Source organism: Narcine bancroftii, chromosome 9 (assembly GCF_036971445.1).
Source record: "Narcine bancroftii isolate sNarBan1 chromosome 9, sNarBan1.hap1, whole genome shotgun sequence".
In the NCBI taxonomy this organism is placed as follows: Eukaryota; Metazoa; Chordata; class Chondrichthyes; order Torpediniformes; family Narcinidae; genus Narcine; species Narcine bancroftii.
Window position 1 is genome coordinate 97,537,156 of NC_091477.1, and position 16,793 is coordinate 97,553,948.

Here is a 16,793-nt window from a genome sequence, read left to right on the forward strand (position 1 = left end):
ACCTGCTAGCCAGAATTCAAGCAACCTGCAATCTCAAGCAAATGGCAAAAAAAAGATCAAGGAAAATAAATACATTAAAAAAAATTAAATTTTTCAACCCCCCCCCCCACTTTGGAGGTTACTGGCTAAACATAAACAGTTCACTACCTATTAAAAAAAAAGGGAAGGTTATCAATGGGGACAGAAAAATCAAAAGTAAACCAACCTTACAAATTTTGAAAATAATTTAAAAATTAACCACACAATGAAACAAAATTAAGATTAATTTCAGTAGTGGAGCATCTATTTTCCAAAGTCAGACATGCCATCATATCAGACAACCATTGTATGAGTGGGAGGGACAGCACCTTTCCATCTCATTAATATGGCCCTTCTGGTGATAAGGGAAGTGAGGGCAACTACATGGGATTGTGATGCATTCAATATTAGACCCATTTGCCCACTTATTCCAAAAAGAGCAAGAAAACGGATTTGGAGTCAAAGTAATGTTAAGAATTAAAGACAAGGTATGAAATACCCTTTCCCAAAAGTTGGAAAGTGGAGAAACTAATCAGATCATACGATACAGTGTACCTTATTCAATTTAGAGGAAAGATTAGAATAGAATTTAGCTAATTGGATTTTGGAATGGTTGGCCTGGTGTACACCTTAAATTATGCTAATGAGTATCTGGCACAAAGAGAGGATGAATGCACTCGCTTCAAAATAGAATTCCATGTACTTTCAGAAATTACCTGTTGAAAATTTTGTTCCTATATTTTTTTTAATTCTATCCAGGGAACCATCTCTAGATCTTAAATGTAGTTCATAAAGGACTGATAGCAACTATTTGTGATCAGGTTTAAAATTATAATCTTCCCTATCATGTTAGATTCCAGATCTTGAGGGAGCCTCAAAATTAAAGAATTCAAGAAGCTCCAAACCCGTAAATCATGAAAAAAGGGATGTTTAGGTATTATAAATTTGGTTGATAATTGTTCAAAAGAAGCAAAATTTTGGTCAATAAAAAAATCTAAAAAGATTGGATACCTAAATTTGAGCATTGATGGTAAACAATATCTTGAACCAAAGGTAAAAAGGATGAATTACCTAAAATAGGACTAATTAATAAAAATCTGTGGTACCTGAAATGTTTCCTGAATTGAAACTAGATTTTCAATGTATGTCTGACAACAAAATTATCATTTAATTTGGAAACCCATGAAGGTAAAGGTCCTCCAAGCATTGAAAGAGGAGAATACTTTTTAGTAGATTTAATTTCTAAATAAATCCATCTTAAAACAACGAGATGTTCCTGATGATGGATCAAAAAAAAACATATCTAATATTGGCTGCCCAGTAATAAAACCTAAAGTTGGGTAATGCCTAGCCTCCATTTTTTTAATAAGTTGAAGAAAAACTTTTTTTTAAGACGAGGGCATTTATTTTTCCATATAAAAGAAGATATGAGAGAGTTCAGTGAAATCAAAAAAGGATTTGGGAAAAAAACATACAGCTTGAAAAATAAATAAAAATTTAAGTAGGATATTCATCTTGATAATATTGACATGTCCAATTAATGTCATCGAAAGAGGGGACCACTGTGTCAAGGACTTCTTGACATGATTCATAAAGGTAAAAAAGTTTTCTTTAAACAAATTATTAAATTTCTTAGTAATAGTAATACGTGGATAGTTAAATAATATAGATTTTTTTTCAATGTAACATAGGATATAAAACCATTTTTATTATTATATGTGATTTGTTAATGCTTTATCTTATTATCATGCACCTATGTAACATCTACTTGATGAAACCAATAAAAATATTGAAAATAATTAAAATAAATAAGAAAAAATAAAAATTTAAATAAAGCATTAAAATTGTCCAAGCAAACGTTCTCTGAAGATGGGAATAAATATCCAGCCAGTGGAGTGCCTTAGTCATGCTTTGTTCATAGCAGCTGTTTGAATAAAGTTGTGTTTGAATAAAATGACATCAGATGAAGAATTGGTTGATGCTGCTCGCTGTTGGAATGGCTCTCTTAAAGAGCCTCTTATCCCTGTTTAGTGAGAGTCTTTATCTTTATTAGTATATTAAGTATATTAGTAAGGCTTTATCTGAAAACTTGAGGGGGGAGGATTAATTATGATGGTGGCGCAGTTAACATAGCAATTAGTGCAATGCCAGCGACTGGGGTTCAAATTTAAATTTAAATTTTGTAAGTTATGGGAATTTACTGACTAAAGTGAACTTTAAATAATAAGACTACAATACTGATTTTTTTCAAATTAATTTACATTTTGTGTTTTTGTTTTTGTCTGTTAAATTGTTTATTCTTAATGCTGGTGTATTAGTTAGTGATTCTCAAGCAACTGGAAAACTCGCTTGTCCAGCATCCACCAATGCCCCGCAGGTGCCAGATACCAGGGGTTTTACTGTAACATGTCCAATCTATTAATTTCATTGCTATAAATTATATGATGCTTTCTTCTTTGTACCTGTTAAATATAGAACATAACCATACATCCACTTGTTCTGTCAAATTCTTGATATTGCTGAAATCATATTGAAATCCCAGCTTGCCTTGACATGCATTCATAATTCATCTTGTGTGAAGTTATTCATATGTAAGTTTCAGTTTGACCTTTTACATATAATACTCCACTGTACTGTACATCCTTTTCAGTACCAGGAGGTCTACATGTTATACACTGCTGGTCTCTGTTACATTATTTTATCTTCTGGAGTTTGTTCAGACGTCCCTGTAAATTTCAATATTAGGCTGCAATTTGACCTTCATTGTATAACCCAAATAAAGGTATTTGAAATTTTCTAAACAGCACAAAGTTAACTACATTTGGATTTCATATTTCAGATATTATGCTACTAACTCCAAATGCAGTCAATTTATCGTTTACTTAGTATCTTGCTTTTTAAAAGCTTTTAATCTCTCAATTCTCCTAGTCAAGAAATAAATATAACTCATTTTTCAAAGCTGATTTGTTTATTTTATAAATATTAAAACAAAAACACCTACATAAACAGTGGTTTGAACCATAAACTGTTCAGCCTTTTCATATAGAATTCATTACAGGCATTATATATTCTGAAGCTCAACAAACTCTATCCTATTCATTGTGGACAACGTCACATGTTCTGATCCAAGATTCAAGATTCTTTTATTGCCATGTAATAAAGATGGGATAATATTACACAAATGTGCATTTAGTCTGCCTTATGGCAGACTAAGATTTGCCATTGGTAGAAATTGCTCAGCACCCCTTACAGTCAGAGATAGAGAAGCAAAGGTCCCTTCTGAGTCATGGAGTGTCCGTGGATTCGCCTCCAGTGTTCCCATAGTCTCTGCAGCCACATAGAATTCAGTCCAAACCATCAGCAACCTGAGATCCATTTAAGTGTCTGAGCTGCTTATGGCAGCCAAATGCAAGCAAATAACTTTTATTTTGCTGAAGGACACCAAACGATTCAATGTCTTTGTCTGGCTAATGCAGACAATAAACAGTACTGTCCACCACTATTCATCAGGTAATAAGAAGCTTCAATCTGACAAGCAGCAAGCACAGCTGGCAACCTCTTTTCAACTAAACACATCTTATGGAAGCTATTTCAACAACCCTTCCCAGACTGTATATAATACCATTATGTCCTTTCCAGACTCAACAGTTCTTCCAGAATGTCCATTAACTCATGAACAAAGCCCATAACTTCTAGAACTTTAATCGGCTTTTTTGAAGTTCCCTGTTTGAATTTTAGTGCAATCAATGTCATAAGAAAATGGATTTAGAGCCACCAAATGTTGACAAATTCTGTGCTGCAATGTGTGAAACAGAAGATTAGCTCAAACTTTTCAAGTTTACCTCAGTTCATAGATTTGGTTCTTCTATTTGCTGCAAATACAAGCTTATAACAACAGCATCAGAGCCACAGATATTCTATATGTTGAGCAGTGAGACTGATGAAATTTTTAACTAATGAGATTTGAGAACTGTTAATTATCAAGGAAAGCTATGGGGATGTGGATGAAGATGATGTAATAAGGATGAAAATCAAGATACCCGAGGGATATGTCTGCCCATGTGAGAGGTCTAGAACTATGGGAGAATCTAGATCCAATCCTGCAAAGGAATTTGAGAGCCTTTTGGGCAGCTGGTGGGTGTAGGTGGGGGTGATGCCAAAAAATCATCTCTTCTAGCATGGAGGTGAGGTGCTGGCCACTTCAATGTCAACATTTGCACACTTAGCCATGGACAGAGTCTAATGGCTGAGAGTTCATCTTGTAATGCAATGCAGGCAGAGATCATCTTACCTATGGATGTTGAACCTATCAATGAGATCCAAGACCAGTGAGATCCAAAGTGCAATGCAGGCTCGCAAATCTTGACTACATCAACAGTTGATTTCATAACTCTGTTCAGTTATGGAATGTATTCAAATATGTACCATGTGATTAAACTACAAGGCATTAATCCCATCCTTTGGACCGTTTGTTTTGAACTAAAATAATGATTCCCTGTCATTCCTCAATCTCTGTGATTTTTGCACTTTTCTCCAAATATTCTTTAATAACTTTGGAAGTGGACACAAGAAACCATATAATGAGAATTGCCTTTGTACCAGTTATTAAAACCATTCTTGATTTTAGCTTTGATATGTTTCTCAGCATAATCATGTTATTTTTCATAGTGTAATCCTAATTTCTGACATTTCGACAGTGCAGATTAATCTTGGTCTGAAATGAATCCCTGTTGAGGTTGTTCCTGTATTCATCAACTTACTATAGATAGGGACAGCAAACCACCAACAGTACAGAATGCTAATGTCAACCTTGTGAATTAAAGTCAATGATGCCTCCCTTCGAAAGACTGAGTGCCTTCTATGCAGGATATGATGAGAACAGGGTGATGTCAAAAAAAGCCCCACATCCCCCTGAGGAATGGCGGGCTTCCTGCATAGCCTTGGCTGAGGTGAGGAGAACCCTATTCAAGGTAAGCCCACACAAGGCAGCAGGACCAGACAACATACTTAGATGGTGTCATGTTGGGAAGAGTGTCAGGTTCACAGAGAGATGAGTCTGGACACAAGAGTTACAATCACACGTAACTTTACTTCCTACACAGGAGACAAACAAGGAAGAACGTTAAATGGTACTCGATTACTATTTAACTTAAGCCAAGATTTAGACATTCACCTCAGACCTAGGCTGGACTCTGATAATAGTGAACCTACACCTGACACACTCACACACTTGAGTACACACACTACAAATAGGGGCTCTTACACACACCCAGTTTCCTGACCAATGGGGGTGGGGCTCTCTGCAAGTATTGATCTATCACCAGGATCGTGAGAAAATTTTAAGGGCGGCGGCAGTCAGGGTGAAAGCGGGAGGTGGTGGGGTGGGCGATGAAGCTGGAGGGAAAAAAGATTCTATTCTACCCAGACATAAGCAAGGCCCTCCTCAAGCAAAGAAAAGAATTTGAGCCAAAAAAAAAGAATTCTTGTCAGAGGCCAAAGAGGCCTGGGAGTTTGTGAAACGGCTACCAGTCTGTAAGAAATAATGTGTATAGGTGTAGCGCCAAATGAACAATGTTAGTAATTTTGTAGTATACAAGAGTGTATTGTTGGAAATAGTTACATATCAAGAGAGAAATAATAGATTCAACTGTTAGAGATATAAAATGCTATTGAGAGAATTTGTGTAAAGGAAATGATCTGGAAAGGGGTGAGGGTGAAGAGGTGTGGGAGGAGGATGGGTGCAAAATGCACAGCCTTTAGAAATGAGCGGGATGGTGACGATATAGAGGGTAAAGTCACCAGAGGTCAGGGACAGGAAGGGTTAGAGGGAATTAGATGTGGGAAGGGAAAGTATATGGGTAAGGGGGTAAAGTTGAGGTATTAACCAATTTGAAAATTATACTCCAAGTTTCTTCTGACAAAATAAGATCTATTCATTTATTTAGATAGATAAATACTCATCCTGTATATGTATTATTTGTCTATTTGTGTGTTATCTGGTTGTGTGTCTGCCTATTTTTCACAAAGGACCAAAGAATTCTGTTTTGTTGGGTTGTACTTGTACAATCAGATGACAATAAACTTGACTTGTTGTGAACTTCAGGAGGAAGTTAGGAGAACATAATCCAGTCCTCATTGGGGGCTCAGTAGTGGAGAGGGCCAAGGACCTCAAATTTCTGGGTGTCAACATCTCTGAGGGTCTGTCTTGAAGCCTCCATGTTAATGAAATCATGAAGAAGGCTTGCCAGTGGCAATACTTTGTGAGGTGTTTGATGAGATTTGGTATGTCACCAAAGGCTCTCAAAAACTTCTACAGCTGTACTGTAGAGAGCATTCTGGCTGGTTACATAACTTGCTGGTACAGAGATGTCAATGCTCAGGACAAGAAAAAAAACTCCAGAGGGTTGTTAACTCTGCCTGCGACATCTCAGACACCAGACTTCACTCCATCGAGGACATCGACAAGAGGTTGTGTCTTAAGAAAGCTGCCTCTATCCTCAAGGACCCCCACCACCCAGGCTATGCCCTCTTCACTCTGCCACCACACAGGAGCCTAAAGACAAGCACTCAGCGGCACAAAGACAGTTTCTTTCCCGCTGCCATCTGATTGATCAATGAACCAAAGACACTGCCTTACTTTGACTTTTTGTACACTATTTTCACTTATTTTTTGGTAAGGTGATTCATATGAATGTTTGCACTGTGATACTGCTGCAAAACAATGAATTTTATGATGCTCATGACAATAAATTCTGATTCTGATAATGAATTCACAATAATAATTGCATTCCAACACCTTTACTCAGTGATCATTAAAATTGCCAACAAAAGGTGAGTGAATGATAAATGAATACTAACACCCAGTCAAGACACGAGGTTCAGGGATTTGAAATATCATTTGACAAAGGTGAATAATTGACAGTGATTTCTGCAGTAAATCAATTTATGTGCAAAGATGAAGAATCTATTTTTGCTAATAATCTATACTTACTTTATTTTTAAATAATCCCAGGTAATATTGCTGTTTTTATCGTCTGTCACCTTAGAAAGAAGAAAATTACCACTTTTCCTATATTCAGTTAGCAGGCTAAAAAAAAAAATCATCTGGAAATTCTGACATGTGACTTCAGATATCTATGTAAGGTAAGACATCTATGTGAGGCGCTGTCTCAGGAAGGTAGCCAACATCATGAAGGTCCCCATCTTCTCACTGGTACCTCAGACTGAAGACGGAACCTCGAGTTTCAGGGGAAGTGCATGCATGTAATTGGAATTATTCTTTCCTATTTTCTCCTATTTGTAAAGGTTAAGACCCAACATTTAACAATTTCTTTTGATGCTTGGTTGTCAATTACTGTATGAATGATAAATTATGGACTGTGTTAAATGAACTTGATTCTCCCACTCAATTTCCCTTGATGTTCCCCACACGTACCAAAGGGAAAGTCACGTCCTGTGTGCAATTACATTTCCATCCATCAGAGGGAGCTTCCACACGATGGTAATGGATTCAGATGCTTGGTTAGATTCTGACTGAGAAATGGATTATTAAACAATTAGAGCAGAGATTAACAAAGGTGGTTGGGGTAAATAGTATAATTTTGATAACTTTTGTTCCATACCTGTAAAGCTGTTAAATGCTTTATTAGAACTTGGCAAATCCATTTCATGTGGATATTACTTGCCATCTGCCCTTGCTGGGTTTTCAGAGAGCGAGATTTCCAAGAATAATCATTTACATCATTGCAACGAAAGCAAGACCTCACATTGGAACTCATTCTGCATTGCTGGAATTGTCTATGAATCACTTATGGATTTCAGATAGAAATAAACTTGGATGAATATTTTGAGGTTGTTGACAGAACATTGGATTTTCCTTTGTTGGACTGGTTTAGACTTTGCAGTATCGCTAAACTTGTATCTTAATGGGATTGATAGAACTAATACCCAATGCTTGTGTTATGTGTTTTATGTAATAATACCTTCAGAGATTGTTGGGGATTGAGCTTTAGCTGAACTGAATTGTTATGTGTTTGAGAGCTAAAAATAAAACTAGAGAATGACATTGGATGTTTCTCTGTTATCACCAGGTCACTATTTAAATCCTTGAATGCAGGAACACTTTAGAAAACAATTTGCAAGCACAGCATAACATTCAAAGTAGGGTCCCACCTTCAAAATGGGATCTTGATGGTTTGGGGGAAAAGATAAGTATGTTAACACTGTATACTCCTTACCCTCATATTGATGTAAAACATGAAAGTCTGCAGACACCATGACTGAAGTAAAAACACAATGCTGGAGAAACTCAGCAGGTCAAACAGTGTTCTTTATATACTAAAGATAAAGATACAGAACGATTGTTTCTTACCTTGATGAAGGGCTCAAGCCCAAAACATTGGTTCTGTATCTTTATCTTTCCTACATAATGTACACTGTTTGATCTGCTGGGTTTCTTCAGCGTTGTGTTTTTACCACCTCCATACTGTCACCATCATAGTTTAAGATATGATCTGCTTCCATTTCCCTGTGCCCACAGCACAGCTAAAGCAGCAGGAGGAGGAATTAAGCATATTGGAGGTGGTCTGGAGCCATTGTTTGAATCTGGGAAATTCTAACCATGATAAGTTTTAAGAGACTCTTAACAGTTTCAAAAACAAGGGTGCACCTTTATGCTCTCTTCTTCTTTGGCTTGGCTTCGCGGACGAAGATTTATGGAGGGGGTAAAAAGTCCACGTCAGCTGCAGGCTCGTTTGTGGCTGACAAGTCCGATGCGGGACAGGCAGACACGATTGCAACGGTTGCAAGGGAAAATTGGTTGGTTGGGGTTGGGTGTTGGGTTTTTCCTCCTTTGCCTTTTGTCAGTGAGGTGGGCTCTGCGGTCTTCTTCAAAGGAGGTTGCTGCCCGCCAAACTGTGAGGCGCCAAGATGCACGGTTTGAGGCGTTATCAGCCCACTGGCGGTGGTCAATGTGGCAGGCACCAAGAGATTTCTTTAGGCAGTCCTTGTACCTTTTCTTTGGTGCACCTCTGTCACGGTGGCCAGTGGAGAGCTCGCCATATAACACGATCTTGGGAAGGCGATGGTCCTCCATTCTGGAGACGTGACCCACCCAGCGCAGCTGGATCTTCAGCAGTGTGGACTCGATGCTGTCGACCTCTGCCATCTCGAGTACTTCGACGTTAGGGATGAAAGCACTCCAATGGATGTTGAGGATGGAGCGGAGACAACGCTGGTGGAAGCGTTCTAGGAGCCGTAGTTGGTGCCGGTAGAGGACCCATGATTCGGAGCCGAACAGGAGTGTGGGTATGACAACGGCTCTGTATACGCTTATCTTTGTGAGGTTTTTCAGTTGGTTGTTTTTCCAGACTCTTTTGTGTAGTCTTCCAAAGGCGCTATTTGCCTTGGCGAGTCTGTTGTCTATCTCATTGTCGATCCTTGCATCTGATGAAATGGTGCAGCCGAGATAGGTAAACTGGTTGACCATTTTGAGTTTTGTGTGCCCGATGGAGATGTGGGGGGGCTGGTAGTCATGATGGGGAGCTGGCTGATGGAGGACCTCAGTTTTCTTCAGGCTGACTTCCAGGCCAAACATTTTGGCAGTTTCCGCAAAGCAGGACGTCAAGCGCTGAAGAGCTGGCTCTGAATGGGCAACTAAAGCGGCATTATCTGCAAAGAGTAGTTCACGGACAAGTTTCCCTTGTGTCTTGGTGTGAGCTTGCAGGCGCCTCAGATTGAAGAGACTGCCATCCGTGCGGTACCGGATGTAAACAGCGTCTTCATTGTTGGGGTCTTTCATGGCTTGATTCAGCATCATGCTGAAGATGATTGAAAAGAGGGTTGGTGCGAGAACACAGCCTTGCTTCACGCCATTGTTAATGGAGAAGGGTTCAGAGAGCTCATTGCTGTATCTGACCCGACCTTGTTGGTTTTCGTGCAGTTGGATAATCATGTTGAGGAACTTTGGGGGACATCCGATGCGCTCTAGTATTTGCCAAAGCCCTTTCCTGCTCACGGTGTCGAAGGCTTTGGTGAGGTCAACAAAGGTGATGTAGAGTCCTTTGTTTTGTTCTCTGCACTTTTCTTGGAGCTGTCTGAGGGCAAAGACCATGTCAGTGTTTCCTCTGTTTGCGCGAAAGCCGCACTGTGATTCTGGGAGAATATTCTCGGCGACACTAGGTATTATTCTATTTAGTAGAATCCTAGCGAAGATTTTGCCTGCAATGGAGAGCAACGTGATTCCCCTGTAGTTTGAGCAGTCTGATTTCTCGCCTTTGTTTTTGTACAGGGTGATGATGGTGGCATCACGAAGATCCTGAGGCAGTTTACCTTGGTCCCAACAAAGCCTGAAAAACTCATGCAGTTTGGCATGCAGAGTTTTGCCGCCAGCCTTCCAGACTTCTGGGGGGATTCCATCCATACCTGCTGCTTTGCCACTTTTCAGTTGTTCGATTGCCTTATATGTCTCATCCAGGGTGGGAACCTCATCCAGCTCTAGCCTTAGGGGCTGTTGAGGGAGCTGGAGCAGGGCGGAATCTTGGACTGAGCGGTTGGCACTGAAAAGAGATTGGAAGTGTTCTGACCATCGGTTGAGGATGGAGAACACCAATCAGTAAGTGTACATACAAATTTGCATTTACATACTGATAAACCACACAGCTTTCCCTCTATGTAAAAGTATTTCAGACTGAGTATGTTAATTGTTTTTTTTTTGCCATAAGCTTAGGCCTCCTTAACTGTACATGGAACTCTGGCACTGTGGTACTACCTGATCTGAAGAATGTGTACGTTCTTAACTCCCTGATGTCTTCTGCCTCTTTCCAGGTGGTTGCTTCTATAAGCATGACAGAAACAAATACCTCATCACCTATTCCAACATGTTTTGTTATTCCACACTGCATTCAATTGGCTAATATGGACACGGATGCTTTTATTCTTCCTTTTAAGTTGTACAAAATAGTGATTGAGATGACAGCTTACACTATATCATCAATATCCTATTTCTATTAGTGAAAATCAAACAAGAAACAACAGATGATGGAAATCTAACACAAAAACAAAATATGTGGACAACACTCTGCCAGCCAGGCTACCTCTATGGGAAGAGAAACAGACTTCGGTCCATGCGATGTCAGTCTCAGCATTCCATCGTTTGAAAGGCAAGTGCCACATTCTCTCTACCTTCCACGAGGTGGCCCTTACATCCTATCCTCTGCTGACCTGGGAATACGTCGAAGGTTCAGAATCAGAATCAGAATTTATTGTCATGAACAAGTCATGAAATTCAGTGTTTGCAGCAGAATTAATAGTGGAAACATTCATATTATAACCATCTTACATCAATAAATAAAAATAATAGTGCACAAAAAATAAGGCAGGTCTTTGGTTCATTGATTATTCAGGAATTTGATAGCAGCGGGGAAGAAGCTGTCCTTCTGCCATTGAGTGCTCGTTTTTAGGGACCTATACCTTCTTCTCAATGGTAGCAGAGTGAAGAGGGCGTGGCCTGGGTGATAGGCGTCTTTAAGGATAGAGGCTGCTTTTTTAAGACACCGCCTTATGATGTCCTCGATAGAGTGAAGTCTGGTGCCTGTGATGTCACAGGCCAAGTTAACAATTCTCTGGAGTTTATTCTTGCCTGATTGTTGGCATCACAAATCATCAGCTAATAATATAAAGGGAACACTCTCACCATTACCTTTGGTGACTTGCCAGCAGGTGGTTCTTTCTCTTCCACACTGGCAGTCAGGATAATTATTAGATTCTAGTCTTTCAATTATTTCTGAGCATTCAAAGACTTGCTGGAGGAACACCGCAGGCAGACAGCATCCATAAGCAGAAACGGTTAGTTAATGTTTCAAGTCAGAACCCTTTCTCAAGACTGGTCAGCAGTTTATTGCCAGCATCTCCTGCCAGAGAGTGTGGAAAGGATCATGGAGTGAGGTTCAATAGTGCTAGGTGTCTGAGTACGTGTGCACATTGTGGTGGCACACCACTGGCCTAATCCAGGGGGAAACCTCTGTACCTGCAGAAGAGCATGGGGACAAGACAACACCTGGCCGGCTGTCAGTAGACCAAGCCCCACCCGGTCAGGTGTCAATCACCCTCCGAGATATAAGCCTGAGCTGGCCCTTTGAAGACACTCTCAGAGTTTACAGCAGCTCTCCTCACAGCTGGGTCTGTGGAAGTTTATGTCAAATAAAGCCTGTTGTACAGTCTTTTGGTTTTGTGTGTTTGCTTCTGACTGACAGCGCACCACACACGTGGGTGGAGTGCTGATTAATAGAAAGTGTTGTTAATTAATTTTCAGAGATGTGTTGCAACGCTTAATGGGTGAAACTATTTAGGAATGGATGGAATTGCTGCTGTTCATACTGGCTTTTATGTCGGCGTAGGTCATTTTGTTTTTCATGGCAGACTATTCTTGGAACTGACTTCCCCATCAACCTCCTTCTCTTGATACTCTTTACCTCTGACCTGGAGGGACTATGAACTCCCTAAGCGAGCAGGACTTCATTCCTGGAGTTGTCATTCAGGTTGAAATTGTTATATCCAGGGCTGTGTTTGGAAAATATGGGACTTGTTCTTCATGTTAGTCCTAGTTGTGTGATAATGTCTAGTAATCGTGACAAAAAATTAGCACTTCCACTTTAATAAATGGAGGAACATCTTCATTCAGCAGTTTCTTCTCAGTCACCATGCAGAACTCTGCAAATATGATTTCCTATTGTGCATTAATATGGGAAACAGGACATTTGAAACTGCTTAAATATTCAAATAATATCATGGGAAGCATATGCAAATTGTCAAAGGGAAATGAAACCAGAATAAACATACTCGTTCCCCAATTGTCTTGATTTTAGGGGACACTTTCCAATGTTGAATTCCAGGCTTCTATTTTCATACATTTAATGTACAGTGTTGTCCAAGTGCATGATACGAATAAATACGTGCTATTTATTTCTAAATCAATGGAACATCTTGTTGACTGAATTTTGCATTCTTTGCCATAACTTCCTTTGTCCTTGAAGATCAAAGTTAATTAAAAAAAGAGACTTTAGCTAAACATCCACTAGCCATTTTCCAGATACTATCTGACATACACAGAACTGCCTGCATATTTTATTTTTCTGCCCAAACCTGGGCTCCAACTAGTATGTCTTAATTGTTTCTCAAATCATATCAAATATTTAATAAAATGTAAAATCTCTGATTTGTTCATTTTTTTAAAAGAAACTTTTTGAAATATGCACAAAACCCTTCCAGAACAAATGCATTCAAAGCTATTAATTTCTGTAAACCAACAATTATTTATGAAAAAACCTTTGTCTTAAATTCTAGCTGATACATATACTATAGGAGTAATTGATAGATCTTTCATTCAATGTTGCCCTTCTGATCAGTACATTTACTGCTTCAACCCAAAAGAGATTTCTTGATAATGTTTGTAGACTTTCAAAAAAGTTGTGTGTATGCACGTATATTGTGTGAGGGAGTAAATATCGAGTCTAAATTCTGGGACTCAAATTATTTAGTCAGAATTAAATGGAAAAAGTCATGAATTATAAATGTAAGATCTTTTAGTAGATTTACTGGAGGTTGTAAATTATTTGGCGGTGGAACTGCGACTACAATAAATGCATTAGTAAACAGAATTCAATTTAACACCACTCAGGTTACGGCTAATAATGGTCTTCTGTTCTATTTTGCTGATAAAACTTCAAACAGACCATTTATTCTGGTAGCTGTTTAACAACAATCATCTCTACTTTGCATTGCCTATTCAAACTATGGGTGGCACTGTTAGCATAGCAGCTCGCGCAATGCTGTTACAGTGCCAACCACCAGGGTTTGAATCCAGCAGCGTCTGTAAGGAGTTTGTACATTTTCCCAATGTCTGCGTGGGTTTCTTCTGGGTGCTCTGGTTTCCTCCCACTCCAAAAATCGGGGTTGTAGGTCAATTGAGTGTAATCGGGTTCGTGGGCTGAAGGAGCCTGTTACCGTGCTGTATGCCTAAATTTTAAAATTTAAACTGAGAAATGGAGAACACATTAATAGTGTTCAATGGCCAATGTAACTGCAGTAAAGTTAAAGCAGTACTGAATGAACTATGGACGTCTACAATACTGTGCACGGTGATATCTATGTGCTTAAATATGCTTGCACCTGCCAGTCTTGAAATGTGCTGCTGTTGCTGTTACAAAAAGAGCAGACGAGTTTAAACAGTTAAACTGGTTGGAAGACTGAGGAGTTGTAGGTTTGGCAGCAATAAGCCAGTAACAGTCTAACCCCTTAACTGTTTCCCATTCGTTACACTCCATCAGGAAGCTTGTTGGTGCAACATTACAAGGAAAGATTGAGAAATAAATTAACCTAATTCAAACTGATCTTAAATGGGATTAATCTATCATGGACTCTATGGTTAGGATTATGGCTCGCATATTATGATGGGTGCAAATATAAACGAGAAGCAAATTTCAGTGGGCAGCTAAAAATGAGGAAGGTTAAATCTCATATTTAAATGAGGTACTTAAAAAGTATAAAAATGCAAGAAAAGAGTTAAGAAGAAAATCAGGAGGGGTTAAGAGAAGATGAGGTTTCTTTGGCAGATGAGGTGAAGGAAAATCCTATGGCTTTCTACAGATATATTAAGAGCAAAAGAAGAACAAGGGACAAAATTAGTCCTCTTGAAGATGAGTGGTCAGCTACATATGGAGCCAAGAGAGATTGAGGAGAACTTAAATGCATTTTTTACATCTGTATTTACTCAGGAGACTGACACAGTCTATGGAAGTGTGGCACTGAGGTCATGGATTGTGTATAGAGAGGAACTTCTTCACGCAGCGAGTGGTGGGAGTGTGAAACAAGCTGCCATTTGAAGTGATGAACGCAGGCTCCATTTTGACATATGAAAAATGTGATAGTTATATGGATGGAAGGGGTATGGAGGGCTAAGGTCTGGGTTTTCGTCATTGGGACTAGGTAGAATAATAGTTTGTCACAGACTAGATGGGATGAAGGGTCTGTTTCTGTGCTGTAGTGTTCTATGATTCTAATCCTGTTCTATCATTGGTCCAATTCACTCAGTTTGAAACATGATACTGTTGTTTTATTGTAACTTAAATTCATGTTATTCTGCTTTTAATAAACCTAAGGGATAATATATCATGTAATATCAGGTGGGTTTTCAAATTTTAAATAAGAAGGCATTGGCTTCCTGTACATTTTAATATCCTTTTTGTAGTTCACATTTTCAAGCTTAATATTAAAGTCAACATGGGAATAGATCTGTGTGAATGTTCTCTATGCATGCTATACCAAATTTCTATTTTATCATCTATTATGCAGAGGGAAAACTACCAACACTCCAGTGTTCTCTGCCTCCAGCTGGTTTGGAGGGTAAAAACTATCAACCATGCACTTTTTCAGACTGCACTGCACACGGTTATGACCTGACCAATTTGACAGCTACTAAAACTCACATTACAAATGTGCAAATGTTGCCATATTGGGACCACTTTGATATCTGTGGCATCTTAAATTTGAAACTACTGAAATGACTGCACAGCTGTATTTTTAATCTGCAATTTTAAAATTGTCATCTGAGTTCATAATACTTAATGACTTTGTCTCTGTATTTTTAACCGCATGAACTTCTCTTAATAAATTTTGGTTGATAACACTCCTGTGAAGCACCAATGGGCAATGTAGTGGTGCTAAAGGGATTATATTGTTGCAAGAGGCTTTATTGCAAGTATTGTGGTCCTAACATCTGGAAATGGAAATAACTTTGCTCTGGAGTTCTGTATTCATTGGAATTTCTGTGTGAATGCAGCCACAAATCTATGGTAGCCACAACAGACATCAGAAATATCAAATTTTGTAAATTGTTGGTCTCCACATCATTAATTTTTAAATTGTAGGCCTTGATCCTCGATGTGCTTAAATGATGTATTTTGTCTTTTCCATTTCTTGGACTATTTTCCACAATGTACAATTCTACACCAAACTGCTGCTAAAGTTTATCTTGATGTACAAATATACATTGCAAGAAAAATTGATGAAAGAGCGTTCAATGACTGATCCCATCTAATTTGTTTACTGACCTGTTACTGTTGATTCAAGACTCTATCTCTTCTTTTATTTGGTAGGAACATCAATGAAAGAGTGAACTATTTAATTCTAGAAAAGAGGAAACAAATCAACAGTTTGTAAGTTAAAACAGCACTAAAAGTCAGCCTAATGGAAGACTAGGTAAGTGATGTTTAGAGGGAATTGTTAATGAGGATACAATTCTTGCTGCTTTCTCTTGTATTGGTCATCTAAATAATAAAGTGCCAGGAACTCATGCCATAGGAAATCCCCTATGTTCTCCAACACTCAGTGAAACTATTGTAGATAGAAAATAAGAGTGTAAGAATGTCCACATGCAGTGAAAAGAGTGAAACATTAAAGTCTTCAGATACTGTCACTGTAGTAAAAACACACAAATGCTGGAGGAACTCAACTGGTCTCACAGCGTACATGGGAGGTAAAAATATATTACCAATGCTTTGGGCCTGAACCCTTTTTCAAAGAATAAGCAAAGTATAGCATAACCAATGCTATTGACAAATTTGCTAAGTTTCACTGGGGTGTAATATGTAGCATGTATAACTGATTGTTATTTTTTGTCTTTGGACAGTAATACATGTATGGAAATTTAAATAAAATATTCAGAAGAAAGGGGAAAAATGGAGCACTTGGCAGAAACACACATTATAATGGAGATCATG

The 16,793-nt window shown here is 38.7% G+C and overlaps 1 protein-coding gene across 2 annotated transcripts in view; it reads left to right on the top strand.

Moving 5' to 3' along the window:
- pde6d (phosphodiesterase 6D, cGMP-specific, rod, delta) overlaps positions 1-16,272 on the top strand; it is a 191,478-nt gene extending 175,206 nt beyond the window's left edge. For both annotated transcript variants that reach the window (XR_011344211.1, XR_011344213.1), the window contains one exon: positions 16,170-16,272. The gene's annotated coding sequence lies outside the window, so the exon portion shown is untranslated. The remainder of the gene's footprint in view (positions 1-16,169) is intronic.
- Positions 16,273-16,793: the final 521 nt, after the last annotated feature.